General features: G+C 52.0%; 1 protein-coding gene across 1 annotated transcript in view; it reads right to left on the bottom strand.

Annotated features, from left to right (window-relative positions):
• Positions 1–7,842, bottom strand: part of Itgb2 (integrin subunit beta 2) — a 29,743-nt gene extending 21,901 nt beyond the window's left edge. The window contains exon 1 of the mRNA XM_041634860.1: positions 7,770–7,842. The gene's annotated coding sequence lies outside the window, so the exon portion shown is untranslated. The remainder of the gene's footprint in view (positions 1–7,769) is intronic.
• Between the last annotated feature and the right edge of the window lie 534 nt (positions 7,843–8,376).

Genomic DNA, 8,376 nt, shown 5'->3' on the forward strand with positions numbered 1-8,376 from the left:
GCCCCACAGAGGACTCCAGACAATGGACAGTGGTGTGAGCTTGGAAGGCAGACAAGTGAAGGCCCAGGTCCAGGTGAGCAGAGCCTGGCACTGAATTCCTGCCAGTCTCTGTGTGGGTATCAGCACAAGGAAGCCCTGCCTGGCTTGCTCTGTGGGCTTTAGTGAGAACAGAGTCATAGAAACCCAAAAGAGCAAAGCCCGTCTAGTTCTTTCTGCTTCGGTTTCCTTTTGTGTAACTGTAGCAGATCGTGGGTGTCAGGACCTAGACCTGTCTAAGGTTTTCCCTGAGGCCCTGATGTTCAAGGCCAGCCTGGTCTACAAGAGCTAGTTCCAGGACGGGCTCTAAAGCTATAGAGAAATCCTGGCTCGAAAAACAAAAAAACAAACAAAAAAACCTGTTATGAGACTCTGTACTTCTTTTTGCTTTTCCTTTTTTTTCTTTTTGGTTTTTGGAGACAGGGTTTCACTGTGTAACCTTGGCTGTCCTGGAACTCACTCTGTAGACCAGGCTGGCCTCGAACTCAGAGATCCGCCTGCCCCTGCCTCCCTGGGTGCCACCACCGCCTGGCTAATGCTGTATTAAGTCCTCAGCTTGTACAAGATTTTCTGACCCCAGCTTTTTCCTAACATCTTTATCTTCTTATCTCTTAGCCCTTCCTCTTAGGGCCCTGTCTCTGATAAACAATCACTGGCCCAGGTCCTGTGGGGCCTGCCCTAGGAAAGACAGATTTGAATGCTGCATCTCAGAGTTTTCAGTGCCTAGCACAGCTGGTCCCTCCTCTCAGTCTGGCAGCGAGCAAATGGGGAGACCCCTGGTCTCTGTAGCTGCCGGCCCCCTGGGACTGTACCACAAGTCCAGGCAGGGCAAGAATAAGAGCTCCTCTAGGTGGAAGAGCTCCCATGGTTACCATGGTTACCTCACATCCCTGCAGAGGTCTCCTCCAGTCAGTGGGCTTCACTGGAGCTTTGGCAGGTACCCTCACCAAGCCATGCGGTGTGACTTTCTGCAAAGGCCTCCTCAGAAAGCCCTACCACAGTAGCTACTAGAACTCTACACCAGAGCCATCCTCAATCTCCACCCTCCACTAGGCAAGTGCTAGCCCAACCCAGGAAGTGGTGAAGATCAGCAGGCCACTCCCACTGTGAGGCCTGGGTTGTCCTTCCCTGAAGATTCCCTTGGGGACCGTGGCATTACACAGAGGCATAAACAAAGCCCCTTCTTCTTCTTCTTCTTCTTCTTCTTCTTCTTCTTCTTCTTTAAATAAGATTTATTTATTTATTATGTACATAATGTTCTGCCTGCAGGCCAGAAGAGGGCACCAGTTCTCATTACAGATGGTTGTGAGTCACCATGTGGTTGCTGGGAATTGAACTCGGGACCTCTGAGCTCTAAACCTTTGAGCCATCTCTCCAGCCCCCAAGCTCCTGCTTCTTTGGACCTGGGTTCTGTGATAGGAAAGTCACTGCCTCATACACGTCCCCATGAAGAATGAAATGCACATGGCAAAAGAGGAAACAAACGGCAATTTGGGCAGGGTATGGCGACCTGTAACTGTAATCCTAGCACTTGGAGGTGAAGGCTACAGGACCAGAAGTTCAAAGTCACCCTCAGCTCCGTAGTGAGTTCAAGGACAACTGGAGGCACATGAAATTCTGTGGGCGGTGTTGTAAGAAAATCAGCAGGGAGGTGGTAAGTCTTTCAAAAGGCTAGTGGTGGGTAGCTTCCTGTCCTGAGCCAGAGCACATGAGGCGCCTGACTGAGCGCTACATGGGCAATCAAGTAGCTGAAGACTGGCCCAGCCCTGTGTGGTTTGGAGGGAGAGTAGATGGAGTCCTAGGACCCTCTTTGTCTGAGGCAAACAAAAATAAAGGCGTGTGATGGTCAGAGACGATATCAGTGCAGTGTCAACATGACGTCACTTCTGTCCTTACACATTCTCAGGAGAACCAGGGGCAGATGAACTCAGGGTACTGGACAGGGTTCTGGGGTCCCGGAGCTCTGGGAAGAGGACAAGGGTGCAGTAGAAACAGAAGGAGCAGCTGGGTTGGGGACACTGGTCTAGGACCCAGCGCTTTGTACAAACATGGGGAAGAAAGAATGTTCTCATTCCCCTTCTGTTGTTGTGATACAACACTGACCACAGGTGAGTTAGGTGAGGACAGGGTTTCTTACAGCGTATAGGTCACAGTCATTATCGTGGGAAGTTAGGGCAAGAACTCGAGCAGGAACTTGAAGTAGAAAGGACAGAGGAACCCTGCTTAGTGGCTCACTCTCCCACAGGCTTACACTTAGCTGGCTTCCTAGATAGCCCAGGGCCACCTGCACAGAGCGTGGTGCTGCCCACAGTGGTATAGGCCCTCCAACATCGACTAATCGTCAAGACGTTTCAACATAGATATACCCACAGGAAGTTTCTCAGATGACTTAACGCTGTGTAAAATTGACAAAAGCTAATTAGGACAAGGGACCCACACACAGGAACAGATGGAGGAGCTGGGTTCTGGAATACTGCATCTGGGGTCCTAGAACTCCAAGCCGACTTGGAACAAAAGGCCAAAGGGGTCAAAAGGAGCACTGATTATGGAAGATACTGGTCCCATGGACTCTCAGACAACCACCAGATCTACAAAAGAAACTTCCTAAGTGAGTGAGAGATAGGTCCCATGGTGCTTACTACTGATGGAGTCCGGAAATGCCGAGAGCTGCAGCAACTGACCAACTAGGGTTAAATGAAACTCACTTCTAAAGCCATCGAAGAATACTACAACACGCTAGGCACAGTGGAACAAGCTTTCCATCCCAGCGTTCAGGAGGCAGAAGCAGGTGGATCTCTGTGAGTTCGAGACCACCCTGATAATATGTAGTGAATTCCAGGATGGCCGGAGCGACATAGTGAGACCCTATCTCAAGCAAGCAAGCAAGCAAACAAATAAACAGATAAATAACACTGCAATAAGAAGTCCCACAGAGGGAAACTCCAAACATCCTTACAGGCATGCTAGTGCAGGAGAGTTCTCCTGCTGCAGCGCTTCCTCTCTAACAGAATCTGAGAAGTTAATGATCAAAGGTGAGCATCTCCAAGGAGCATGGACTGCGAGCAGGTCATTCAACAGGCAGAACTCAGATGCTGAGGGGCATGGGATACCCATCCAAAGATAGGCATTTCTGGAGTAGCTTTCCAACAGAAGATGGTTTTACCATTTTAACACTCACGACTCCCGCCCTGTGGAATCTGATGCAGTAGCATCATGGTGCGGACAGCTGCCAGGGCAATTCATTCTCATAGTGAAAGTGAACGATCAGGAAAAGGTCCTGTGGGTACTATCACACCAGTGACTTCAGGTTCCTTCATATTCTGTCTATATGTTCCAGTTTATGTAGTAAATGTGCATGGTGACATCACATAGAGATGCACCATGTGAGATTGCTATTAGTGTTTCTGTCTCTGCTGCCATCGTCCCCAAGGAGAGTTCTTCCATGACAGTGGGAAGAATGGAAGCGGTGACCTCACACTGCTATGGGAGCCTGCTCATCAATCCTTCATCACTTCATTCATTAACTCAGTCATTCGTCCAGCAAATGCTCGCTGGTCTTTTCTGGGACAGGGACTGGGGCATTCAGGCTGTTCTGAGACATTCTTGGACTTGGTCGTTCCTCACCTTGCAGTACCTGCCCTGCCCCACAACTTCCAGCTAGTTTCTGGATTTCCAGAGCACCTACTGCTCTATAAAGCACCACGGAGCACAGTTGACGGCTCCCTGGTGCTCAGCCTGAGCATCCTTAGACCCTGGACCTCGGGGAGATCCCTGACCACTGCTCAGACGAGAGGTCTCTGTCCCCAGAAGCTTTCAAAGCAGCAGCACTGGGGGACTCAAAGCCCCTGCATTTCTCACTGTCCAGATTTGAGCAACACAGAGACCTTCATGCCCATGTCCACATCTCGTGCCCACAGGCTGTGACCTGTTGCAATAAATCGTTGGTAGGGATAGGGCTGTGGAGGGCCCACTGGGGTCAGGGCCAGTTCCTGGAAGTGGACAGTTGTCCTCTAGAAACAGCAATGGACATTCTGGTGTGGGACAGTTCTATATTTGTCAACGATGTTTTAAATAAACACTGATTGGCCAGTAGCCAGGCAGGAAGTATAGGTGGGACAACCAGACAGGAAGTAGAGGCGGGTCAAACAGGAGAATTCTGGGAAGAAGGAAGTTTCTTTGGGAGTCCTGCCCAGACAGTGAAGAAGGAAGATGTGACCTGCCCCAATGAAAAAGGTACCAAGCCATGTGGCTAACATAGATAAGAATAATGCGTTAATATAAGTTATAAGAGTTAATAAGAAGCCTGAGCTAATGGGCCAATCAGTTTATCATTAATATACACCTCTGTGTAATTTCTTAGGGCTTACCAGCTGTGGGAACTGGGCAGGACAGAAACCCCAACAAGCAGGCCCTCATGTTACAGACATTCCATTGCTCACAGTACCCCTGTGAGATGAAGGGTTAGCCTTTGTCTCTGTCAGCCTATGTCTGGCCTCAGTCTGTGGGTTTGCTCTGACAGGCTCACACACCTAGGCCACACAGCCAGGCACAGCTGCAGAAGGAAAACACATCAGCCCCACCCCCAGAACATCCTAGACATAGGCCCAGCTGCATAAGGCCACACACAGGCCACTCCATTTCCTCCCTTCCTGGAAGCAAAGGACCCTGCAAGGTGACTCTCATGTGTCTATATGGCTGAGCTACAGGCCCCCAACACTGGTTCCCACATGAGGCTGGGTGTTACTGGGCAGGCCTTTTCAGGGTGAACCTCTATGTCCATAGACTAAAAGTAGATTTTCCTGCATAGTGCAGTGAGCCTCATCTTACCAGCTGAAGGGCCTGCCTCATGTTGGTTCATTTCTGTGAAGAACTCTGAATCCTCTAGTCCCTAAATTAAAGCCCAGCTTTCAGGGCGCTTCTGGGGTGATGTTGTAAAACAGCATTGTGCCAGGCAGTAGTGGCGCATGCTACCAGTCCTTGGGAAGCAGAGGAAGGCAGATCTCTGTGAGTTCAAGGTCAACCTGGTCTACAGAATGAGTTCTGAAACAGCCAGGCTAGTTACACAGAGAAACCCTGTCTCAGGAAATAAAACAAACAAACAAACAAACAAACAAACAAACAAACAGCATTGTGAGGCTGAGCTTCCTGCTTGGCCTGATCCTGAGGCAGCCAAAAGGCTTCCGTGCCTTTCTCTTCCCCCATCAGCAGCAAGCAGTGGTGGGTCCCAACCTTCTCGGATCTACACAGACCATCTGAGTACTGGCTGCTCGTGGATGATGGTGTTCACAGGGACCCAGGGGAGACCAAGCAGACGGTCTCATTGATGCCAGGACTGTGAGTAGCTCAGATGCTATGTCTTCTAGGGAGGGAGGAGGCCGTCAGGGTACACACCCAGCAGGACCCAGGACCTGATCTGATCTCGGCACATCACTTTTTTTTTTTAAAGAAGATTTATTTATTTATTCATTTATTTTATGTATATGAGTGCTCTATCTGCACATATGCCTTTGTGCCAGGAGAGGGCATTAGATCCCACTAGAGATGGTTGTGAGCCACTGTGTGGTTGCTGGGAATTGAACTCAAGACCTCTGGAAGGGCAGCCTGTGCCCTTAACCACTGAACCATCTCTCCAGCCCTGGACATCACCTCTTAGGGGCCAACTCTTTACCGAGGAACCGCTTTCTGGATGATGATGAGGGACCTGACCCTGGCTTTATGTTAGAACTCTGGCTGTGCACTCTGCTCTAGGAGAGGGTCCTGAAGACTTCACCTGCACTCAGAGTGACCTTACCTTCATCTGTTGCTCACCTCAGACTCCAAGCAAATCCTGTCAGACCTACTATGTGTGAGATCCACATACAGAGGCAAGGCCTGAACTCCAGCCAGCAGAGACACCTACTTCATAGAGCCAGCAGGGCTCAGCAGCCATCCAGCCACCCAGCACACCTGGACACACCTGCTGCCTCCCACTGTCAAAGTGTCACAGAGACCCCTCCACAGGGCCTGGGGATCGCTCAGACTCATGGGATCTGGGAGGGAACTAGTGTTCCTATTAGAGGTCCCATTCATGCAAAAGAGAACGGAGGCTGGACACAGCTAACCCTGGGCTGGCTGCCTGCGGGCATCTCCTGAGCATCACTCAAGGGTGCCCAGCATCCAGGCAGGGGGCATCCTGAGCTGGGTTTTCTCAGAGGCTAGAATTGTAACCTTGGGTGACAGAGTACACTTGAGAGTATTTGGGAGCCTTGATTGACACAAATTCAGGCAGGACTGAAGGCCAAAAGGGGAGGGATTTAAAGACAGAGGCTGCTCCAGGAACCGCTCCTCCCCACAGAGTTACCCCACTGGGGCTCCGTGCAGCCCCACCCACACAATTAGCCCCTCCCACAGCCCTGCCACCTGCAGTGAGCCACCTGTGCCTGAGTGACAACGCTGGAGCTCGTGGGAGCCCCGGTTACCTCCTTCACTCCATCCTCTGGGGAGTGAATTTGCGTCACTGTTCACTGCAGATGGCTGGAGTTTGCAAAGCCTGGCAGCCAACCCTATGAGAGTCCTCCCAAGCCCTATATCGAAGTCAGCTCCTGTGCATCCTGTAAAGGGCAATTGTATGACTCTTCCGCCCCCACAATCCCAGAGTGACTGCAGTTCACCCCGGCAGCGTCATGCATGCCATTGACAAGACGGTTCCACATACTTCAACAGAGAAAACCAGAGTTGTTGGAGAAGGGTGGAGGTAGGAAGTTTGGACCTCTGCAGCCTCATCTAACCTTCAGGGCCTGCTCACTTGACTCCTGCTTTGGCAGAGGCCCCTGGGCCTGACTCCTGCTCAGGGCAGATATCAACGATCACTTATCAACTCATCCACTGCTGGATACAGAAAGCGTGCCTGCCACCTGAGACCCAAGCTCATGGAATCCACTTCACAGAGCCAGCCAGCCCCTCAGCAGCTATAGCCCACCCCGCCCTCTGTGCCCACCCTCTCCTTTCCCCCACCCCTCCACCCTCAGCCCCAAGCCAATCTCATAGGGCTGGGCCCCACAGGCATCCATTACTGCCTCTGTCTGGGATGTGGCCCTGTGGTTCCTAGCCCCAGGCCTGGTCACTACCGTGTGTGGGATTGTTGGGCAGAGGACTTCCTCATTGGTTGGTATGCTGTGGGCTAGGCTGGGCGTTGGTAGCCCAGGTCCCAGAGACTTGCGGGGCAGTCTGAGAAGTTCTTTCCTAAGACACAAAGATCTCAAGGCCCTCACTGTAAGGCAGACGGGAGCCAACGGTGTCTCCCCAGCTCTTTCTCCCATTTGTTGCCTTCGATCTGGCAAGTTACCTCCACGACCACAGGCATCTACTTCCATCCATAATGGGTAGGTGACGGCCCATATCCCCTAACTCCACAGCTTGCTTCATCCTTTCTCCCGTCATAGCTGCCTTCCTCAGCCCCAGGCACCATGGCAGAGAGGGAATCAATTCAGTCCTCTGCCCGCTGACCCACACCCAGTTAAAGGAGTTCCTGGGGCTTCTGTGACTCTGCCCCAGGGTGGCACCACACCTCCCTCCAGTGGACATCAGTCAAGAGGGTCTGGATACCCAGAAGTCATAAAGAAAAGGTCTCAAGACCTTTCCCTGCGAGATACCCCCAGCAAGGGACCCAGATGGGCCGCCAGCACCTGTTCTGGGGCTGGAGAAATGAAGAGGAATTCTGAGGGAAAAGCCCAGCCCAGGAGCCCCGCACTCACCGCTCTGGGTTCCTGGAGTCCTCCACTCAGTGGGTCTGGCTGACTGACAATGTCTGCTCGCTCCCTGCCAGCTGGCTCTGCGGCCCTGTCTAAAGAACACAGCCACTGAGGCCCCAGCCTGATGCTTCCTGTTGTAAGTAAGCACCCAAGAGGAAGTAGGGTGACAGTGCTGCTCCTTGGCCCACATGTGGGTTTCACCCCAGCCCCCTGACAAGCGGGGAGTCAGGGAAGAGATACCGAGAGAGGGAGGAACCTGTAGGTGATGGCAAGCTTTGCAGCGAGAGAGGAGGGGCTCCTGCGGGAGGCAACGGTCATTGAGACGAGGTAGGAACTCAGGGACCAGTGAGCAGAGGCTGACTGAGTGAGAGGCCCAGCTACAAATGCACAGGCTGAGGCGGTAGCCTCCTGAAGGAAGCAGGTGAGTGAGAGGAAGGAGGCTGGGGGAGGTTTCTGGGAGGGGGGGATGGGTACAGAGGGATGCATAGGGACTCAAATCACAAAGTCCAAGGTGGACAAAACCCCACATGACAACTATGACAACTTGCAAGAGTAGAGGGGGCAGAAAGAGAGACCCGGAGTGGGAACCTTAACCTAAGATTTGAGATGT

The sequence above is a fragment of the Microtus oregoni genome, unplaced genomic scaffold, assembly GCF_018167655.1.
Source record: "Microtus oregoni isolate MIOR12 unplaced genomic scaffold, Mior012 000046F_ref0000063, whole genome shotgun sequence".
Lineage (NCBI taxonomy): Eukaryota > Metazoa > Chordata > Mammalia > Rodentia > Cricetidae > Microtus > Microtus oregoni.